General features: G+C 34.9%; 1 protein-coding gene across 4 annotated transcripts in view; it reads right to left on the bottom strand.

Annotated features, from left to right (window-relative positions):
- Rho1 (ras-like GTP-binding protein Rho1) overlaps nt 1-25,000 on the bottom strand; it is a 160,937-nt gene that overhangs the window by 47,768 nt on the left and 88,169 nt on the right. Inside the window, exon 1 of one of the 4 annotated variants that reach the window (XM_068374023.1) lies at nt 16,587-16,730. The exons of 2 other annotated variants lie outside the window; for them this stretch is intronic. The gene's annotated coding sequence lies outside the window, so the exon portion shown is untranslated. Of the gene's footprint in view, nt 1-8,122; nt 8,261-16,586; nt 16,731-25,000 lie in introns of those variants that run through there. One more of the 4 variants, XM_068374025.1, reaches the window with a different exon arrangement.

Below are 25,000 nucleotides of genomic sequence, written 5' to 3'. Positions count from 1 at the left end.
AATGGACACAGGAAAGAAGGATCAAAATTCTATAATGATTGTACAAAAAAATAATTTCCCCCAGCCACAAACACACAATCCAATAGAGAAATCCTAGGCGGGAAAGATAGCGCATTGGACAAAGGTAGGGAGGGGGTGACAGGGTAGGGAAGGGGCTTGTAAACATTTATAGTTCGCCTTTAAAGTTGCACTGTTTAGTGATCCCGTTGAAATACCGGAAACTCAGGTGTGGTGGCCTAAAACTCGATTGATTGACGGGCGAGGGGCAGCTCAGGTACTCGACGGAAGCAGAGGATGTATGGAGGAAGAATCAGACGAGAGGGTGATTTCATTGTTTGAAAGCACAAAGCAGCCTATAATTATCTAATTGGTTGTAAAGATGGAATGAAAAGAAGATAAAGACAAGGAAAGAGAATCCTACCAGCAAGAGAGAGAGAGAGAGAGAGAGAGAGAGAGAGAGAGAGAGAGAGAGTTATAAGGATTTTGGATGTCTCAAAGAACTTTTAGTACTGTACATCCACATAGACTCCATTTGCTCTTTAGTAGAGCGATTTAGTTTAACCATTTAGAGAGTTCTTATGATCTTGTCAAACTTATTTCCTTGAATTCGTTTACCATGTTACTGTTTACTACATCGGCTGGAAGTCTATTCCAAGTATTTGCTATTTTCCATGTAAAGAAATTACCACATTGAGAGAGAGAGAGAGAGAGAGAGAGAGAGAGAGAGAGAGAGGCGACCGTGAAGATTAAGCTGACGATGTTTCAAATGGAAATGATTAAGGAGATTAGATTGTCAATGGCCGTTTGGACCTGTAAAATGAGTAATGTTGTAGATGAAAGGGTCTATGTCCAGACTGTTCATTTACGAAATTAGGACACGACCAAGATGGGGGGGATTTGCTACACATGGTCCTGCTAAGATTACTTCTACAGTCTTTTGCTTTCTTTACTTGTTCTTGTTGTTCTTTTTCTTATAATAATAATAATAATAATAATAATAATAATAATAATAATAATAATAACAATAATAATAATAACAGTAACATAATTACACATCCTTCACTTAATAATAATAACAACAATAATAATAATAATAATAATAATAATAATAATGACAACAACAACAACAACAACAACAATAATAATAATAATATAAAACTACTTATCCTTCACTGAATAATAACAACACCAACAACAACATAACACTACTTGTCCTCCACTTAATAATAATAATAATAATAATAATAATAATAATAATAATAATAATAATGAAGAAGAAGAAGAATAAGAAGAAGAAGAAGACGATGCCACATCAAAACGATGGCTGCCATAAACCTTCATAACTATTTTTATCTAAAATACACATAAATTAATATTAATAATGACTCAGCCATTAGAATAATGACAACGGATAACCCGAGAAACGATTGCTTACAAAATGCATACTTTAATAAGTATGGACTTTAAAAAAAAGATGTTTGATAGAGATTTAATGGCATAAACATCTTACGAAAATATTATCTTCCGTATCCCCTTTAAAGAAGACTACGAGCGTAAATAAATTCATTACTTAAAATAATTTGGAAGTTAACAGAGCAACTATATCTAGAAGAAATAAATGTGAAGGGAGATGGAATGCAAAGTATTTCTAAGACAGAAATGAATAACGAGAGAGAGAGAGAGAGAGAGAGAGAGAGAGAGAGATTGCAAATTCTCCAATGTGTATTCGCTCAAGGAAGAAACATTAAGGCGACATGACTGTTTGAATTATTACTATCATTGCATGGCTGTTAATGTCACTGACAGTTAGATAAATCAAACATGTCTATTACGGTTTCAAGCGTGTCCGATAAATGAAGTTTATTATTATTATTATTATTATTATTATTATTATTATTATTATTATTATTATCATCTAAGGGTTTAAAATCACTGATGCTCAGTGCCCCAGTTCAGTCTTTACCTGAGCTGGGACCTAGGTGGGTCAGGCAATGGCTGCTGATCCCACCTCCCATCCCTAGCTCAAAAGACCGGTGAAGTGGTGAACATTATTGGAAACATGGGCTTGAGGGGGATCAAACTCACGACCAACAGAATGCGAGTCAGGAAGTTTTCTATTATTATTATTATTATTATTGTTATTGTTGTTGCTGTTGTTGTTGTTGTTGTCACAGGGTATGTAACAGTTCTGGCTTACGTGATATTTACTAAAATATAACACTTCAGAAAGTGTAGGAATGGAAACATTGGTTGTTTCTTAACAGAGCTGTTTATGTAACAGTTAATTATTGATTAACTTTGAATTCATGGGAACACATCTCAATTTTGAATTCATGGGAACACATCTCAATTTTGAATTCATGGGAACACACCTCAACTTTGAATTCATGGGAACACATCTCACATGGGGACACATTGTAACTTTGAATTCATGGGAACACATCTCAACGTTGAATTCATGGGAACACATCTCAACTACGAATTCAAGGGAACACATCTCAACTTTGAATTCACGGCAATATTTCAGCTTTGAATTCATGGGAACACATCTCAATTTTGAATTCATGGGAACACATCTCAACTCTGAATTCATGGGAACACATCTCAACTTTGAATTCATGGGAACATTTCAGCTTTGAATTCATGGGAACATTTCAGCTTTGAATTCATGGGAACATTTCAGCTTTGAATTCATGGGAACACATCTCAACGTTGAATTCATGGGAACACATGTCTTCCTGGGTCTCGTCATGACACCGTGATATATTTTCAAACTTATCTTGTATAAGAACATTCATGAACTTTAATGAGTTACTGTACCGCCTCCCCTCTTTCTAGATCTGGGCAGAGATGTGTTCCCATGAATTCAAAGTTAATTAATAATTAATTCTTAAATAAACAGCCCTCTCAGGAAATAACACATGTTTCCATTCCCACACTTTCTGAAGTGTTATATTTCATTAAATGTCACTTATGCTTAGACCTGTTACATGCCGTGACAGTGGTAAATTGATGGTAGTTGTATCATAGGATGTATTTGTTTCGTTTTTATTTTAAGCTGTATTTCTCCAATATAGTTTTATTATCATGCTTACTTTCATTGCTCTTTTTATAATCAAAGGGAATTTTGCATGCAAAATATTATATTCTATGGAATATGATTTTCTGCATAAAAAAATTCCTTTAGTTATAACAACGACAATAAAAGTAACCATAATAATAAAAAGATATAGGAAAAATACAACAAATACAGCTTACGATAAAAATCAAACAAACACATCCTATGTTTCCACTATCTTGCAGTTCTCTTGCTTAAGGGTACACTCTGGTACATAATTTTAGCTTATTTCTCCTCTTATTTTTCTTAAAGTTTTGTATTTTTTATATGTTAAAAAGATTTAATTTAATGTTGCTACTGTTCTTAAAATATTTTATTTTTATTCTTTATTACTTCTCTTGTAGTTTATTTCCTTATTTCCTTTCCTCACTGGGCTATGTTTCCCTGTTGGAGCCCTTGGGCTTATAGCATCTTGCTTTTCCAACTAGGACTATAGCTTAGCTTGTAATAATAATAATAATAATAATAATAATAATAATAATAATAATAATAATAATTTATAATGATGATGATGATGATGATGATGATAATACTAAGACTAATAATAATAATAATAATAATAATAATAATAATAATAATAATGAATATAATAATAATACTAATTATAATAATAATAATAATAATAATAATAATAAAACTACAATCAATTTACAACCAAATTATAAAATACGTGCGAATTTATTCAATTGCAGCGTAAACCATAACAATTTTATTAATTCAAGAACGTGTAAAGATACAAGCATATCCTACTAGCCAATCAGGGATGTCCGCATTCTTTTCCGATATTGGACAGTATTATGCCTGGTAATACTGTCTTACCACTGGTTTAAAACAACTGTTTCATTGTATTTCCGCATTCGTTAACAATGAATAATATCTGTTTCATTCATAATAATAATAATGATAATGAATATGGGATAGATGATTATTTTGTACACTTATTTCAATTATAACTACAAGAGTTATAATAATAATAATAATAATAATAATAATAATAATAATAATGACTATAAGATAGATGATTATTTTGTACAGTTATTACCTTCGCCAACGAAGCTCTAAGGAGGTTATGTTTTACCCCCCCCCCACCCCGTTTGTGTGTCTGTGTGTTTGTGAAAAACTTCCAGGCCACAATTTTAATCGTAGAGTAATGAAACTTGCAGGGATTAACTGCTATATATAAATCTGGAAATGATTAAATTTTGGAATGTCAAAGGTCAAGGTCACGGTCGAACTAAAGGTCCAGAAATAAGCTGCCGCGGTCGAGGTCTGCGCTCTAGTGAGTTCCCCTCTAGTTTCAATCATAACTACAACAATAATAATAATAATAATAATAATAATAATAATAATAATAATAATAATAATTTGCCTGATTTTTGCTGATATCAAGGTGTAATCCTACTAATCTACTGGCGTTGTTATATACGATACCGAAATACAGATATCAATTTTAGACAGAACAAGCACATCGGTAACACAAACCACTTTAATAAAAAACCTTTGAAGCAACTCTTTAGCCTAGAGTGTCACCATTGTTGCCAGATACTTTGACATCCATCTAAAAATGTTGTACAATCACTGAGAGAGAGAGAGAGAGAGAGAGAGAGAGAGAGAGAGAGAGAGAGAGAGAGAGAGAGAGAGAGAGAGAGTAGGGTATCTGAGAACTCTACTTCTTTTCAAGTCCTTTTCAGGGAGTGGTAATTTTTGTTAATAACATGATTAAGAATATTTCTGAGCATTTTATAGTTATATATCACCTTCCATTTCTTTAAGCAAGAGTAGGGTTGCTATGCGTGATATCATCTAAAGTCTACACCACGAAACAAGTCAAGTCACTTGCTTCTGCAGAGGACACTTTAATCTTGCACCAGTAAACCTCTTCAATCACTCAGGCAGGACCACGGTCTAGGTATACCAGTGAAGTTAAGCTTATATTGGTTGTAACGCATGGCATTTCCTGGACATTACATTCCTTGATAATAAAAAACGATTCTGAAAAAAAAAAACCACACACACACACACGCCAGAGAATATATTTTGAGACGTTAATGAAAACAATCTATCGATAATTATCAATTCGACTTTCCTACGTTCGCAGTGACTCTAAAATCCTAGCAACTAAATCTATAAAGAATACTAGTATCAATTTGCATACTATCAAATTAAAAAGTTCGATATTATTCTACCAATTTAAACTGTAAGAGTAATTATAGCCAGCGAACTTCAGCAAAACTTAAATTTGACTGTACAGCCTAAATGCCTTTAAGTAGGCCTAATGCATCTAAGCTGAATTACAATTAAGAGACCACTTACGGAAATCAGTGTACAATATAAATAACTTTCTTGTGACTCGAACTCTCATCGGTAAGAGATAACGGTAAGAAGGTTGAACTTTAGGAAATTCTTCTACTATCAATTAGGGTTGCACATGTGTGGGTTGGCGCCATAAATTGGAGAAGGCTTACTAGAGAATAGCATTATGAGACGTAGTTATTAACTGATTTTGTGACTGATATGCCACGTAATGGCGTCGACATAAACAAATTATTATTATTATTATTATTATTATTATTATTATTATTATTAGCTAAGCTACAACTCTAGTTGGAAAAGCAAGATGCTAGAAACCCCAAATACTCCAACAGGGAAAATAGCCCAGTGAGGAAAGAAAATAAGGGAACAGATACAATAGCGTGCCTAATTATATTTAGTTTTTTGACAGACAGTATGATAGATCAAATTACATTCCCTCAATTACAAAGTATTCGAACTTCCCATGTTCACATTTGTTCTGAATGAAGTTAGTAATGTGTTCTTTGTATGTATGTGGCTTGAAAAAAAAAAAAGTATTGTTGAGTTGATTTCATGTGAAAGATGTGTAATCTTAAGCTATTAATAGCACTATTAATATGTTACAACTTTAACATACGTCCTGTTGCTTAATATAATCATCGTCAACATTTATAAAAGGTCGAGTTGATTTTATGTGAAAGATGTGTAATCTTATGCTATTAATAGCACTATTAATATTAATGTTACAACTTTAACATACGTCCTGTTGCTTAATATAGCTAACGTCAAGCATTTATAAAAGGTCGAGTTGATTTTATGTGAAAGATGTGAAATCTTAAGCTATTAATAGCACTATTAATATTACTATGTTACAACTTTAACATACGTCCTGTTGCTTAATATAGCTAACGTCAAGCATTTTTAAAAAGGTCATTTTACGTATCCCGGTTTAATCATTCTAGGCAGAAAGTACAGTGCAATTTCCCCTTGCAACGGACATCCTTAACGGAAGTCATGAGGCGCTTGCGTTGCGTTGCGTTGTACTGACTTCCTACTATTACTGGACATTTTCCTTCTGTAAAATGTGATTCCTTCTATGTGACAAAGACAAGATCTACCTTGATGTTGTTACTCTTCTTAAAATAGTTTATTCTAATTGTCCATTACGTTTGTAGTTTATTTATTTCCTTTCCTGGTTGCGCTATTTTTCCTTGCTGAAACCCATGGGCCTATAGCATCTTGCATTTCCAGCTAGGATTGTAGCTTAGCTAATAATAATAATAATAAGAAGAAGAAGAAGAAGAAGAAGAAGAAGAAGAAGAAGAAGAACTTTTCAAAGTAAAAATAAACGAAGTCAATATACAGAATACACCCCATAATTCCTTCATCGAAAATTAGTACATTCACCTGGAAGTAGAGACCCAAACATGCTTCCATTTAATCAAATACTGCTCAGAAAACTCCAAAATCAACCAAATATTAAGGTTCAACTAGCCTATGCCACGAAGACCTCGATTAAGCATATCCTCAGTTATTCAGGATTTTGAATAAAATATCCTTAACTATGTACAAAAGCAACGATTTCAGTGATGCGTCAAGCAAACTTCTCCCGCGCATGCGCAAGTCCAAGACATTCACCTTCGGAGAGAAACGGAAATTCCTTTCGGTAGTGAGTCACCCGGTCTCAGGATGCAACTTTTTTCTTTTATTATAAAAACTATACATTCATCCACCAGTGAGGTTAAATTTCATAAAAATTTTATCCACCCGTGAGGTTAAATTTTATAAAAATTTCATACGTATTATATACTTATTTATATGGCCAGTGTTAAGTTACTTATCTTTTGAAACAAAATGTGAAATCTCATCTTAAGGATTTTGTTTTTAAAATTTTTTTTCTGATTATTAAGATTTCAAACTAAATCATTGGCTTTCGTTGTTTTACATAATTAGCCTCTGAAATATTAATTATATTTTGCATATGAATTATATTTTTGATAGCATTAATACTTTAAATATATGGATATATGTATACACAAATGCATACTCATTTGTATATTTTCACATTAGGCCGTAAACCATAAAAAAAGATTGAAACATAACGATTTATATAATAATTAAATCATGTACGAACCCCTAGATACTGATAAACATATTTCGTTTTGTAGGCCTACATAAGACATGAACTGTAATATTTATCCTTACTGATATGATATCTCCCCATTAGTCAAAGATACTTCTCTCTCTCTCTCTCTCCTCTCTCTCCCTCTCTCTCTCTCTCTCTCTCCATGAAGAAAGTTATTTAAAACGGATATAAACACTTAGCTTGGTGAATCATTTCGGACCCCCACTGACGGCATGAGACTTCTTACGTGTTTACCAGGACCAAAAAGTTGTGAAAGATTAGATAATATGTCAACGACCAAAATTGCCAAACTCTAAAGTTTCTAAACACATGGAAAACTATCTTCGGTTGCACCGTGTCAAAAATATATCAACAATTCTTAATTTTGCAAGACCATTTATATATTTCCTTATTAATTTAAAGGATTAAATGCATTGCGTTTACAAAGATATGTCTAACGAATTAAGAGTCAGTTTGTAAATACAAAAACTGTTCCAGTCAGTTTTAATTTTCCATAAAAATCAAATTCAATTTTACTTAAAAGTACTTTAACCATTTGCATTTACTGTAGATAGATATGTACTTACTAGGACACGAAACAACGGATTAAAGAACACTCGGGAACACAAAGGCAATAGACACTGGTTCGGGTGTTCCAACCGCTTCACTCAGTTCACTGATTAGAAAACGTATTTTTAGGCAGCTTACGTCATGCTTCGCGGCAACGAATGAATCACTCACTGTTCTATTTTTCATATTTACTTCATGTTTTGCGATGTGATTCTATATATCTTTGCGAGAAGGAAACTTCTGATCGGCTGCATGGTCAGCATCTGCTTACGAAAGTCTGTTTCAGTAAATATAAAACAATTTCAATTAGAGTTTGAATTGATCTCATCAGCTGACATCATCTCGGTGTCTTTCCAGTGACGTAATTCTTCCATCCATCAGCTTAGTATCCGCTTTCCTTTTTTATTTAAACACTACATACCTTAGCGTCTGTGGTAGAATGTAAGCTTAATTGCTTATTTATAACCAAAATAAAACATTATATTAAATAGTAAGGGACATCATTAATAAATATATAAAATTCTCTGTGGTTCATTGTAGTATGGCAACACTATCGTATAGGCAATATTACTCATTTCCTAATAAAAGTAAAACGATGTCACTTATTGATAAAGTTCAAATGATTTAAGTATATAATGATGACTCTCATTACAGTGCCAAACAATAAGTTTATACGATATATAAAATGTGGTAATAAAAAACTGAAATCATACAATATGCGATGTTGCAACTTTTCTCCGTCACTCATGGGTAATGTTCCCCCAGCTGACATCTTGGCTTACATCAGTATAAAAATTCCACTATTTAATTTTCATAAAAAGTATATGAATATCTACCAATAACATCACTAATCAAAGGTAATAATGGTTTACCATTAGCCAAATATCATTGTTTAACTCAGGAAAAAACGGGTTATAAAAGGCCGAAATAAACATACATGGCAACTTTCAATGCTTGCCATTCGTGACAGTAAAGAAGATCACATATTTCAAATGAATGGCATTTTGTAGTTAATTAAACATATGCTCAACGATAAGACTCGACTGCTTCTTCTAACTACTAATTGAGGACGTGTAACAATTAAATCAGGGGTCGGCAAATATGTAGAGAGAGAGAGAGAGAGAGAGAGAGAGAGAGAGAGAGAGAGAGAGAGAGAGAGAGAGAGAGAGAGAGAGAGAGAGAGAGAGAATGTGTATTGTGCAGATTCTTTTAATTTTTTATGATTTAAAATTATCATACTGTATATCTATCTACCTACCTATCTATCTATCTATCTCACTACGTTTCCTTTCCTATGATATGTGCCGATCCGCACAAATACGATTTTGCATGCCATATCCCACGATCAAGTAATTCCCTTCATCAGGTCAGATTGGCTACCCGAGTATGGTCCCGTTTATAATTCCTCGAGATTTTGATTACGCTACCCAAGTATGGTCCCTCTTGTTCCAGTGAGTCTTTTAGTCACCGTACGTAATATTCTGTCAAATTAATTGTCACGATGACCATTGTACTATGAAAAAAAAATTCAAGTTTCATGTCTGATTATTTCATTCATCAAGGAGAAATGACTGAATTTTCAGCAGATTGATCGTACTGTTTGTGCTCTCTGTTACGAGAATGTTGTTTCTCTCTCTCATCGAGTGTTGAACCACACTTTGAAAGAAAACACTAGCAAACAAGGCTAAGGCAATTAAGAAGTAGTATCCAGCTATGAAAAACAGAGTAACGTGTTCAAAACCAGGGTTAAAAGAATTACGAATGGAAAATATGCTATATTATGGCATATCAAACAAACATTATCGTCTCAAGGATAAAAGTTAAGAAAGTAGGAACCAGCTATGAAAAACAGAGTAATGTGTTCAAAACCGTGAATGTTTGCGAAAACAAGGAACTGTGTATTGCCAAGCATTGAAAGCCTTTTACGAATGGAAAATATGCTATATTATGGCATATTAACGATTTGGTGACGATTTTCCGAAAAACAATTATTCGAAAAACTTGTTTTCGAAAACCAATTATTCGAAAACAAATGTTCGATTGTGTAATTGTTCGAATTTACAATTGATCGAATTACAAGATATTCGAATAAACAGCTTTTCGAAATTAATTTTTCTCGAATCCATGTGTTACAGGGACTGGTTGAGTAAGAGTAAGAATTTATAAGTTTTTTCGCTTTATAAGCGAATGAGTAGTTATATGAGAAAAGTCAATTGCCTTTTTTTCTTATTCAAATACACTTATGAAAAAAAAAGTAACCGCAAAGAGATCCTGATTTTAAAATAAACATTAATATCGAATGAGTAGTTAAATGTGAAACAAATCAATTGCATGTTTTTTTTCTTAAATAAATTTATGAAATGAAATACAAATAAAAATGAACCGTAAACAAATCCTTCTTTGGAAAATGAACAAAATTAAAATTCTCACTGTTATTTTGAACGCTTTCCTATTTAGTAAAAATTTCTTAAACCCTATAATAGCTGAGTTCGTTTAGAGTGAAAAAGGAGTAAAAATTTCTTAAACCCTATAATAGCTGAGTTCGTTTAGAGTGAAAAAGGAGTAAACATTTCTTAAACCCTATAATAGCCGAGTTCGTTTAGAGTGAAAAAGGAAAGCCCATGTTAGTAGTATACGGACATTTATTTGTTAAAGACAAGCAAATACAAGTGCCATAAATTTTCAAATCACTGTAAAGGTCGTGCTTTAACAGTAAAAGATGTTTCTATTCCTAAAGAACATAATCATTCAGGTGGTCCAGCTGAAATGGAAGAGCAAAAATTTATGGAAAAAGTTAGAGAGGACGCAAAAGGTACACAGAACTCCCTCATTATATATCATCATCATCATCATCATCATTTCAGCCTTCAAAATTCCTTTGTTGGATGTAGGCCTTCCCCAGGTTTCTCCACAGATTTCTATTGCAAGCTATTCTGTGCCACTGTTGCTTATGTTGGTCTAAGTCATCTCGCCAGCGGGTTTTTTGTCTTCCTCGGTTTCTTGTGTATCCTCGGGGTGTCCAGAAGGTTGTTCGTGATGTCCACCGGTTGTCTGTCATCCATTTCTTTTAGCGATGCATATTTGCACCGACTCGCGGCGGTGCCCTTTTAGCTCGGAAAAGTTTCCTGATCGCTGATTGGTTACAATTATCTTGTCCAACCAATCAGCGATCCGGAAACTTTTACGAGCTAAAAGGGCACCGCTGCGAGTCGGTGCAAATATGCATCGCTAAAAGAAATGGACTATAGTTTCAAATGCATCTTCAGATATTAGTGAATCTGGAGCTCAAGGATCGCTAACTGCTTCCAAGAAAGAATTTTCCTCAGTCAAGCTTTATGATGTTTTTTTTTTTTCCATTTAGGACAATGCTTGTTTAGGAAAGTATGCAATGTTGGTTGAGAGTACAGTATGATACTGACGTAGAGTTTTCAATGAAAATGTTATTAGCACTGGCATTAATCCTAGAAGATGGAGTTATTGAAACTTTTAAAAATTTAGTAGAACAGGAGTTATCTTCACCCGAATTATGCTCTTGTTATTTTCAAGTTTTTATAGCTTATATAGGAAAGATTTATTTTAATGTTTTTATTGTTCTTAAACTTCCCCCGTAATTTTTCCTTATTTCCTTTCCTCACTGGGCTATTTTCCCCGTTGGAGCCCTTGGGCTTATTGCATCCCGCTTTTCCAACTAGGGTTGTAGCTTAGCTAGTAGAAGTAGTAGTAGCAATAATAATAATAATAATAATAATAATAATAATAATAATAATAATAACAGTTAACATTAATCATATTCACCTTTATAGTTAAGTAAAGTATGCTATGGATTCGAACAACATGAATTTCTAAAAATTGTTTATTCGAATATCTTGTAATTCGATCAATTGTGAATTCGAACAAAAACACATTCGAACAACTGTTTTCGAATAATTGGGCTTCGAAAAAAAGTTTTTCGAACAATTGTCTTTCGAATAATTGTTTTTCGAAAAATCGTCCGCACACGTATCAAACAAACACTTTATCATCTCAAGGATAAAAGTCGTATTTCTCAAATGGCTGATAATATAAGTCAGCAGCAAACGGTTGCTTTAATAAGTACACCTGTGTTCAGTGTGGCCCTAAATGAAAGCATGGATATCAATGGCATTCTCTGCTTGGCTGATTTTGGCAGGTACTGTACACGAGAAGCTATGTATGGCACCACCAACTGAGAAGAAATACGGAAGGCATTCTCTAAACATTTTGAGAACAGATAGGAAGACGTTAAAGATTTTTGCAATTACAACAGCTGGTGCTCCTGTTAATAGTAGTAAAAAATAAGGGCTTTACAAAATGATTGAGGATAAAATTGAGTACATCATTCTGAAATTGCTCTGTATAGTTCATCCAGAAAATTTTATGTCCCAAGATTTCGAGCCCTGATCTCAACAAGGCGATGACTACTGTTGAAAAAAAAGTTGTAAATTTTCTTGTTGCACACTCTTCTCATACGTACAGGCAGTTTTCAGCTTTCCTTGAAGAGGTGGACAGTGTATACAAAGATATACCATTGCGCTGTAATGTTAGGTGGTTAAGCTGTGCGTAGGTATTGGAGAGATTTGTATTATGCTTTGAGGAAATCAACATTTTCATATTAGAAAAATGGCAAAGACTATCATGATCTGGAGGACAGAGACTGGATAATGAAACTTGTTTCAGACATCCCCAACATCTAGGTGACCACAATTTTCTATTGCAAAATGCAGGAAAATGTAATGGTGTATGAAACTTGGAAGGCATTTGTGGTGAAGCTTGCAGTTTGCGCAACAGATATCAAAACTAGTTCCTTCTGTTATTTAAAAAACTTCAAGAACTGTCAACAATACTGATCTTCAGTTGTATATACAAGAACTTTTAATCTGACCAGACACCTTTCAATACAGTGACTTGGGTACGACCAAGGCCGTCTCGAATACTCTCTTAGAGTGGATGGAAACTGAGTAGTTGGAAATGCATTAAATTAACTTTCAGGCCTCCTTATTGTGGTCAGCCAAATTTAAAGATTTTCGCGAAATACTGGAAACTAGTAAAATATGATCAAGCAGCTTTCATTTTTAGGTCCTGGCTATCACTACCTGATAAATTCAATTGCATGAAGAAAGTAGTTTTTGTACTGCTATCAGCATAAGGATCCAATATCAATGTGAACAGATATTTTCACACCTAAATCACAACCTCAGCAGGCTTACAACTCGAGGTGTCCAAATTTCACCTGAAATTACATCTTTGGCCTTTGGGAAGCAAGGGAAGGATTACATTGATATGATGAAGTATAAACTTAAAATATAAGATTTCTTTTAATTGCAAAGAATACTAAATGCAACACAATTATTACATTTATGCCATGCATGTTCAGGAAAATAGATTATAATTGAAATGGTCACTACATAGTATACAATTATAATTTTAATTTTCCTATATGGTGCTGCAAATAACAACTGGCACGCAAGGTACTAAAATATTTTTTTATCAGTTATCAAGTGACACATTGTGCTCAAAAGGTTACCGATCCCTAAATTAAATGAATAGAGAGCTACAATATATGCGCCCCTGGCAACAGAACCCGAAAAGACTCTCTCTCTCTCTCTCTCTCTCTCTCTCTCTCTCTCTCTCTCTCTCTCTCTCTCTCTCTCTCACACACACACACACACACACACACACACACACACACGAAGAGTCGCAAGATAAACCATGCGTATCAGTAAGAAATAAGTAGAAAAACAAATATACCAGGGTACAAGAATAATCAACGGAAAGTGGTTCACGGATAAATCAATTTCTCATCGGTCTTCGAGCAAACGGAAAAAAAAGAGGGGGGGGGGGGGAAACACGGTTTGGCCTTAGACTATGCGATGGAGTCTGTAATCCCCATCATGTGTGTGACCACAGTATCGATTAGAGGGGAAATAATGCTAGGAAGCGTGCGGTAGCTATTATACTTTCTTCTGAGACGTTTATAAACCAGACGGTTTAAAGTTATAAAGGCAACTCATGAATGACAGGAGAAAGGGACAGTGACATAGCCCTATCAAGTAAGACAATGCCCTATAGACTGTCCAATACATATATTTAGTGGCCCAAGTCCCCTCTCCTTCCAAGCTAGGACCAATCAGAGCCAGGCAATGGCTGCTAATATCACAGCAGATAGACCTGTAGCTCACAAGGATGGTGGGGTTGCAGCGACCAAAGAAACTATCGAGTTTGGGCTGGACTCGAACACCAGTCTGGCGTTCACCAGTCTGGGATGTTACCACATGGGCCACCAAAACCCTACAGAGTAAATCAAATCACAAACTATTCATTCGAATTTGGAGGTTGTTCACCTGCTTTAGCTAAAATATACATAATGATGACTCATTCACCAGAATAAGGACAACGGATAACTCAATAAAAAAATGGTTTACAAACATAATAGATGCAAATTCGCAAGTTTCGTGCCAACTGGTACCAGTGTCAGCTGGGTTCAACTTGAAAGAAAGGATAGCGACCTCATCCCTCATTTAAAGAACTCCCATGATCTGGATGTTAATACCCTTGAGGCCGTATACTTTAAAAACAAAATAGTGTATGGCTTTACAGTATAATAGTGGTCTTAACTTCTCGCGATATATCGAGAAGCTGAGAAGATATTTGTACTATCAACGTGACTAGGCCTATATATATATTTATATATATATATATATATATATATATATATATATATATATATATATATATATTATTACTAGCCAAGCTACAACCCTAGTTGGAAAAGCAGGATACTGTAAGCCCAAGGGCTCCAATAGGGAAAAATAGGCCAGTGAGGAAAGGAAATAAATAAATGATGAGAATAAATAGATAGATAGATAGATAGATATAATTTAACTAATTTTACACTTGTATGGATATATGCAGGAGTATTCAACGTTAAATTTATAAGAAAATAATGGCTGAATACATTTAGCTAACAAGGATTTGAATAAGAAACAAAAGACAAATAAAAACTGCTCTCTCTCTCTCTCTCTCTCTCTCTCTCTCTCTCTCTCTCTCTCTCTCGTGTATATATATAATGTGTGTATGTAAGTATGTATGCGTGTATACATAGCTCGTAAAATATTGTTGTGTTCAGCCTGAAGAAGTTTCGTTGGCAACAAGTATCAAGCACTGACATCAAAACAAGATCCCGAACTGGCTTCTGTATATCGTCTATAAATAAGACCATAGAGAGAGAGAGAGAGAGAGAGAGAGAGAGAGAGAGAGAGAGAGAGAGAGAGAGAGTGAGAGAGAGAGACGCAATTTGTTCTGTCCAACAGGCTCGGTAAATCTTTTTGGTTTGGGAGAAAGGATTTTCAACAATTCTACATACATACATACATTTCAATAATGCACGCATACGTATTAACTGCCTCATGCTTTTTTTTTTATCAAATAGGCTCTTTTCTGAAATAAAACTTTGGATAGATACATGCAAGAACACGTCTATACCAAATAATTTATACATATAGGCACATACATCTTGCTCATTACGTCTTGTGTTAAAAATGCCTACAAAAATGTCAACACAAATAGACTCGTATTGTTTGTTCATTTTATAAAATGGTATTATTAAAACAAATAACATACTACATTAATAATTACTTTAAAAATCACATCACACAACTTAGCTTTGAGAGCTACATAAATGCACACAAATATAGGCCTATACGTAAAAAATAGACCACTATTTTTCAGCTCTTTCTGTAAGGGTTTGCGCATTGCCATGATCACCAAAGCTGTATTAATCATGGCCACCCATACAAGGTCGGTTTCCTGTGAGCGACGAAAATCTCCCACCATCACCAATCCCCATTGGTGATGAAAACTGGCCCAACTTCAGACATGAAATGATATGTCTGTGGCCTTTGTCATGCAGTGAACACTACAAAAGGCTGTAATTTTTTTTTTTTGGCATACATTGGTTATGTCTGAATCACGCATTGGTTATGCAGCTATAACACACACACACTCTCTCTCTCTCTCTCTCTCTCTCTCTCTCTCTCTCTCTCTCTCTCTCTCTCTCTCTCGCGAAAACTGAAGTGTAACTGGAGATATATCGACCACAAAAATTAAAGCAACGATTGACGGCTCACGCTTGGCTATATAGTGCACGCGCGCGCGCGCTCATATCTGTGTGTAAAGTATGTGGATTACTGCACTGATAAGAAGACGTCTTGGGAAATTTCATTGCTAAATCACGTTATTCTTGTATTTCAAATTCCATCAGCAAATGCCAAAGTTATCCAATGAAGTGTAGGAATAGGAAGAAGATAGCTAACAGTTTTAGTCACTGGGAGTGAAGTAACATCACTGACAATTCACTACCACTTGCAAAGATGAACGAAAAACGCTTTTACTTGCAATAATAATAAAAATAATAACAATAATAATTACTGTCAATATTAAAGTGAACAACTTGGTTTAACTCACATTAGCAGATGAACACTTGATCCACTAATAAGGCTCACTGTTAAGTGGTGTTCCACTGAGAAAACTGACACTTTAACCAGACGCAGAGAGCACTGCAAAAGGACAAACCCCACTTCACTTAATCAACGACAAGAAGAAGAAGAAGAAGAAAACACTGGACTCGGTACGGGTCTGCCACTAATGGGTGGTGACGTCACCGTTAAACTAGACCATAAAGTGTTTTTTAAATCTTTAATTCTTTGATATTAAATGATGATGATACATGAAATACACGGATAATAAAATTACTGGTTTAAATAAAAATATCTATATGTATGGAGAAGTTTTTAGTAATAAATTTAAAACTGAAAGATACTCCAAGTGGCGGTGTCTGGCATCTAACGCGTCATCGGTATAAAAAGTTATGACGTAAGGGAATCCTTTCGTCACGCCGAAGGATATGGTACCAGATACAAGTTAATAATAATATTTTTGCGAGGAACTTTTGTCTTAGATTTGCTTGCTCGTTAACATCCAGAAACATTACATCACAAAACCTTTTGCATGTCATATGATTGAGTGAGAGCAAGACTCTCCCAAAAGTCCGTCTCGCAATGGCTGCAAGAGATGACCGGACACACGGTTCGTGACGAAAGATAATTAAGACTACAACTCATACGGCTGGACACTCCCCAATGTAGGAGAGAGAGAGAGAGAGAGAGAGATTGTTCCATAGTTTAGCAATAATTAAAAACAAACAATTTAGGTCTTGTTCTAAAAATGTTGACCTCTTGCAGGAAGAGTAGTAGGCGCAAACCCAAACAAGCTAAATAATTCAAAATTACATTGAATTTAATTCAGAAACAAAATTTAGAAAGATGGTCAAAATTATCATTATTTGAACAAAGAGAACCATTAGAAAAGCAGGGGTGCCACTACCACAAAAGTGGCAAAATACAGAAAAATTAATTTAGAAGTTATGAATTAACTATAACCGACCAATAATACAATATATAAAAAAATGACAATAAAAAAATCAAATAAACAAAACAAATAGTAATAAAAAACCTAGGAGAAGAGACAATTGGTAACCTAGAAAACAAAACAAAAATATTGGTACATGAAGTTCCACCTGTTCAACTACACGCTTAGATGGACCAAACCTCAATTATTATTATTATTATTATTATTATTATCATTATTATTATTATTATTATTATTAGCTAAGCTACAACCATATTGTAAAATCAGAATGCTATAAGCCTAATGGCTCCAAAAAGGAAAAATTGCATCGTGAGGAATGGAAATAAGGAACCAAATAAACAACAATTGAAGTAATTAAGAATTAGAATAAAATATTTTGAGAACAGTAATATTATTATTATTATTATTATTATTATTATTATTATTATTATTATTATTATTATTATCATCAGCTAAGCTACAACCCTTGTTGGAAGAGTAGGATGCTATAAGCAAAAGAGCTACAGTAGGAAAAAATAATCCAGTGAAGAAATGACCAAGGAAATAAACTACAGGAGAATTAAAGAACAATCAAAATAAAATATTTTGAGAACAGTAACAACATTGAAATAGATCTTTCACATATAAATCATAAAAACTTAAAAGAAAAAAAGAGGAAGAGAAATCAGATAAAATGTGAGCCCAAGTGTATCCTCAAGCAAGAGAACTCTAATCCCAGACAGCAGAAGACCATGGTACAGAGGCTATGGTAAGAGATACTTACCATTGCTAAAAAGTCTCTTCTAGCCACCCGTTGAGATACTACCGACAGAGATTTATTGGGGCCTTTGACTGGCCATACAGCACCACATTAGACCCCTCTCTCTGGTTACGGCTCATCTTGCTTTGCCTAAACATATACCGAATAACCGGGCCTATTCTTTACACACTCTCCTCTGTTCTCATACACTTGACAATACCGAGATTCTTCTTAGCTCAAGGGGTTAACTACTGCACTGTAATTGTTTAGTGGCTACTTTTCTCTTGGTAAGGGTAGAATAGACTCTAGCTATGGTAAGCAGCTCTTCTAGGACACTCCAAAATCAAATCATTGTTCTCTAGTCTTGGGTAGTACCATTGCCTCTATACCATGGTCTTCCATTGTCTTAGGGTAGACTTCTCTTGCTTGAAGGTGTACACACACACACTCACACACACACACACACACACTCACACACACACACACACACACACACACATATATATATATATATATATATATATATATACATATGCATATATATACATGTATATATAAATATGTATATATATATATATATACATATATATATATTTATATACACATGTATAATATGTATACATATATATTTATACGTGTATATACACACACACACACACACACACACATATATATATATATATATATATATATATATATATATATATATATATATATATATATATATATATAGGCTACACCCTCGTCATCATCATCTGCCATTACAAGTCTGCTGCAGGACAAAGGGCTCATATATGTCTTTCCATTCACATCTGTTTATGGTCTTTCTATGCCAGTCTATACCGGCAAATTTTATTACTTCGTTGATCCACTGTCTTCTCTTCCTTCCCTTGCTTTTTTGCAATTTCTAGGGACCCATTCTGTTATTCGTAATGTCCATCTATTATCTGTCACACTCATTTTACTTCCTGTCCACGTTCATTTCTTTTTCTTACATGTTCTGAGAATATCCTGTACTTTAGTTTGCTCTCATATCCATGTTGCTCTTTTTCTGTCTCTTAGTGTTATTCCCGTCATTATTCTTTCCATTAATCTTTGAGATGTAGCTAGCTTATGTCCTCAGGCTTTCGTAAGGCTCCAAGTTTATGATGCATAAGTTATCAAACGTAGCACCCTCTGATTAAATACTTTTCTTTTTAGAGAAAATGACATTTTAATTTTTACAATCTCATTTTGTTTACCAAAAGTTCTCCATCCCATGCTCATTCTTCTTTTAATTTCGGTCTCATGTATTAGGGAAACACTCATTATCTGTCCTGAGTACATACAGTATATTCATTAACGATTTTTTGAGGTGCGTCCATAACCCTTATTTGTTGTCTGTATTTTCAATAAAAATTATCCTAGTTTTACTCATATTAATTTTCAGTTCTACATTTCTGCTTTCTCTATAAAAATCTTCTAGCATCTTTTGAAATTCCTCCCATGATTCATTAAAAAGAACTATTTTATCTGCAAATCTCAAGTTGTTAAGGTATTCCATATTAACGTTACTTCCTACATTTTTCCAATCTATTTAAAAAAAAATCACCTAGGTATGCTGTGGAAATTTAGGAGAAATGGGGTCTCCCTGTCCAAATCCTTTCTCAATGAGAATTTTCTCAGTATCTTTATGTAGTTTTATGATTGTTGTACTTCCTGTATAGATATCTTGAGTGTTTCAACATAAGATTCATCTATTCAAGATAGGCCCTTAAAAGTCTTGAAAGATTTTCTTAGTATACAATTGTTTTTCGGTGAAATTGAGGAAAGGATAGGCCGGATGCAGTTCGCAAAAGTAACTTTGCAATCAAGAACTTTACCTAAAATCTTAAATTAGTCACCTTTAGTTCAAGAAACCATATCAGTGAAAAAGACTTGGTTTGGGAGAATCAAAAGTCAGAGACATATTAATTATCATATTTAAATTTGTTAGGATTAATTTCATTTCACGTAATTGGGGCCATGAAACTATCTTAGTTTGTGGTGGCCTGGTGGTAGCGTCCTTGCCTGATGATTGCCAGACTGGGGCTCGAGTCCCGCTCAAACTTGTTAGTTCCTCTGGTCGCTGCAAACTCACCATCCTTGTGAGCTAAGGATGGAGGGTTTGGGGGAACCTATAGGTCTATCTGCTGAGTCATCAGCAGCCATTGGCTGGCCCTCCTTGGTCCTAGCTTTTGTGGAGAGGGGGCTTGGGCGCTGATCATCATTGTTCAGTGGCTACTTTCCTCTTGGTTAGGGTAGAAGAGACTCTTTAGCTATGGTAAGCAGCTTTTCTAGGAGAAGGACACTCCAAAATCAAACCATTGTCCTCTAGACTTGGGTAGTGCCATAGCCTCTGTACCATGGTCTTCCACTGTCTTGGGTTAGAGTTCTCTTGCTTGAGGGTACACTTGGGCACACTGTTCTATCTAGTTTCTTGTTTTGTTAAAGTTTTTATTGTTTATATAGGGAATATTTATCTTAATGTTGTTATTATTCTTGAAATATTTTATTTTTCCTTATTTCCTTTCCTCACTGGGCTATTTTTCCAGTGGGGCCACTGGGCTTATAGCATCCTGCTTTTCCAACTAGGATTGTAGCTTCGCATTTAATAATAATAATAATAATAATAATAATAATAATAATAATAATAATATGGTCATTCTCTAGGGCATTGTCCTGCTTGATAGGGCAATGTGACTGTCCCTTGCTTCTGCCATCGGCTAAGAAATACAGCAGCCGCAGGTTCACTACACTGAGAAGGTGGCATCAACGCGAAGAGCATCATTGCATCTTCTCCATGAGTATATATTATATATTATATATATTATAATTGGCAGAAACCTTTACCATAAAGAAAAAAGTTTTCATTTTGCTATGTTAATGACATAGGAAATATAAGAAATATTTATTTTAATGTTCTTATTGTTCTTAAAACATTTTACTTTTCTAGTTTCTTTTCCTCACAGGGATATTTTCCCTGTTGGGGCCCTTGGGCTTATGGTATCCTTCTTTTCCAACTAGGGTTGTAGCTTAGCAAGCAATAATAATAATAATAATAATAATAATAATAATAATAATAATAATACTGACGTCAAGGCAATGTAGTATTCCAGCGACAATAGAACGAAATAAATAGCTTGAGATATTTGCAGCTGAGAAGACAGCTCAGTCATGAAGAGGGCGAGATATATGTACTTCCGGTTTCAATAGATTTTAGTGTAATACTCGTTGGTCCCGTGGGAAAGAAGTTCTTTCTATCAGTATATCTCACGCGGTGCACTGTAGGCATTACGCAAGGGTCTGGCAGCAACAATTTTCCAACCTTCTACTCTGACCAAATTCTCCAATTTTGCTGTCCACCCTCTTTAAAATTATGCGTTATGGAATAAAAGTTCTCCCTACTTTTATTAAGGTTCCGAGTGGCCTATGTGGAAGCGTCCCTGACTGGTGCTCCCTAGACTGGGGTTCGAGTCCGGCTCAAACTCATTAGTTCCTTTGGTCGCTGCAACCTCACCATCCTTGTGAGGTAAGGATGGTGGCTTTGGGGGGAGCCTATAGGTCTAACTGTTGAGTTATCAGCAGCCCTTGCCTGGTCCTTCCTGATCATAGCTTGGATGGAGAGGGACCTTGGACGCTGATCAATGTATATATAGTCAGTCTCTAGGGCATTGTCCTGCTTGATAGTGCAATGCCAAGGTCCCTTGCCTCTGGAATTTAAACCTTAAACCCCCAGCCCAAGCGCCGGCCCGAGAGGCCTAAATTCATAAATCTACACTCAAGGCCTATAGAATTCTATAGACCTTGTCTACACTATTCTAATCTAATTGCCGGCGTTGGTTTAAAAAAGGTAGCTATTATTATTATTATTATTATTATTATTATTATTCTAGCCAGTTATAATAGAGTTCTCTTGCTTGGGGGTACACTTGAGCATGCTGTTTAAGGTTTAAGCTTTAAAGGTCACTCTTGAATGGCAGAGCATAGGCAAAGGACAGTAAAATTGCCCTATCAAGTAAGATAGTGCCCTAGAGACTGACCATATATATACATATGACCAACGCCCAAGCCCCCTCTCCACCCAAGCTAGGACCAAGGAGGGACAGAAAATGGCTGCTGATGACTCAGCAGATAGACCTGTAGGCTCCCCAACACCCCCATCTTTCGATCACAAAGATGGTGAGGTTGCAGCAACTAAAGAAACTAACACGTTTAGTGAGACTCGAATCCTAGTCTGGTGTTCACCAGTCAGGGACGTTACCACATCGGCCACCACAACCCTATCTTATTTCTCTTCCTCTAGTTTTTTATAAGTTTATATGTAAAGGATCTAATAGAATATTGCTACTGTTCTTGAAAAATCTTAGTTTGATTGTATATTCTTCTCTTGTAGTTTGTTTATTTCCTTGTTTCATTTCCTCACTGGGCTATATTTCCCTGATGGAGCCTTTGGGCTCATAGCATCTTGCTTTTCCAACTAGGATTAGAGCCTAGCTTGTAATAATAATAATAATTTACTTGTACCGTAATATCTAGGCTAATTCACTTGTACTGTAATAAAAAGGCCAATTTACTTGTACCGTAATATCTAGGCTAATTCACTTGTACTGTAATAAAAAAGCCAATTTACTTGTACTGTAATATCTAGGCTAATTCACTTGTACTGTAATATCTAAGCTAATTCACTTGTACTGTAATATCAAAACTAATTTACTTGTACCGTCATATATAAGCTAGTTCATTTCTACTGTAATATCTAAGCTAATTTACTTGTACCGTAATATCTAAGCTAATTCACACCGTAATATATAAGCTAATTCACACCGTACTATATAAGCTAATTCCCTTGTACTGTAATATCTAAGCTAATTCACACCGTAACATCTAAGCTAATTCACTTTTACCGTAATATCTAAGCTAATTCACACCGTAACATCTAAGCTAATTCACTTGTACCGTAATATCTAAGCTAATTCACACCGTAACATCTAAGCTAATTCACTTGTACTGTAATATCTAAGCTAATTCACTTGTACTGTAATAAAAAAGCTAATTTACTCGTACCGTAATATCTAGGCTAATTCACTTGAATGTAATATCTAAGCTAATTTACTTGTACCGTAATATCTAAGCTAATTCACACCGTAATATATAAGCTAATTCACACCGTAATATATAAGCTAATTCCCTTGTACCGTAATATCTAAGCTAATTCACACCGTAACATCTAAGCTAATTCACGTGTACTGTAATATCAAAGCTAATTTACTTGTACAGCAATATCTAATCTAATTCTCTATTACTGTAAGATCTAAGCTAATTCACTTGTACCGTAATATCTAATCTAATTCTCTTTTACTGTAATATCTAAGCTAATTAACTTCTACCATTTTATCTAAGCTAATTTAATTGTACCGTAATATCTAAGCTAATTCACTTGTACTGTAGTATCTAAGCTAATTCACTTGTACCGTGATATCTAAGCTAATTCACTTGTACCGTGATGTCTAAGCTCCATAGCTAACCGAATGAAGTACCAGCACTACTAGTTTTAATATCTGTTTTGGCCATTCTTCCAAGAAACCGGAAATTGTCCTGTCACATATTCATGTGATAAAGAAATAGAATTCATAACGTTATAGGAAGCGCTTCCCACAGCTCTTAATCTTATCACAACGAGTTTAACAACAGATAGCCTAATCTGATGATTTCCTTAAGCAGGGTTTACACGGTCGAACTGTTCGTCGAACCGGGTTGTCGAAACTGCTTGTCAAACAGTTCGAAGAAATGGAGTCAGTCACAGATGTATATGGTTTGAAGACAATGAAGCCCCGCCCACAAAGTCAGGCTAGATCTGACTTTCTACGAACCGTTCGATGAAAGTCAGGCTAGATCTGACTTTCTTCGAACCGTTCGATGAAAGTCAGGCTAGATCTGACTTTCTTCGAACCGTTCGACGAACGTGTTCGACAACCACGCTCGAACATCACTACAAACAATTGCCTGTCGAACCGGGATATAACATTTCAGTATAAGGATACCTTAAGGAAAAAACTGATAAACAACCCTGGTCAAGATGATGGTGAGATAGGGCTATATTTCCATGTAAGAATTGCGATTAATGTTATATCGGGGAGAGAGGCCGCTCGTTGAAGAGAGAAAAATAGAACATGTTGCAGCTTGCAGAACACGGAACTACTATAGTGTCATAGCTCGACACACTTGGGAGAAAAACTATGAAAGAGATCTTAAAAAGGCAGAAATATTTACAGGTGTGGTGACAGTGCAATGAGGAGAACGATAGAAGGTGATAGATCTCTGTAAATAAGACCTTTGGCGGTAACACGGGATTAATAGATGTCAATATCAGTGAGGAAATGTGTAAGAGAAGCAAAATTCCAGAATAATATCAATACATGTGCCATGATAGGTGATGCCTCTTCCCCTGCTCCTCCTTCACAGGTACATCCTCCACAGATTGATCAAGTGAGCACTGAGCAACGACCAGAACTACTGGAACATCGAGTTGCATGTTGACCATCGCAACAGACCACCCAGAATATCTCGAAGAATTTGGGAAAGGGCAAGAGGCCCAACAACCTGAAATTGCTCTGCAATCACTTTTTTAATCTGTTTTCAACAGTATGGCTGTGTATTTGAAGTGTCTATATATATATATATATATATATAT

The sequence above is a fragment of the Palaemon carinicauda genome, chromosome 5 (assembly GCF_036898095.1).
Source record: "Palaemon carinicauda isolate YSFRI2023 chromosome 5, ASM3689809v2, whole genome shotgun sequence".
Taxonomy (NCBI): Eukaryota; Metazoa; Arthropoda; class Malacostraca; order Decapoda; family Palaemonidae; genus Palaemon; species Palaemon carinicauda.
Note: the sequence above shows the minus strand (reverse complement) of the source record. Positions and strands in the feature narration are given on the sequence as shown.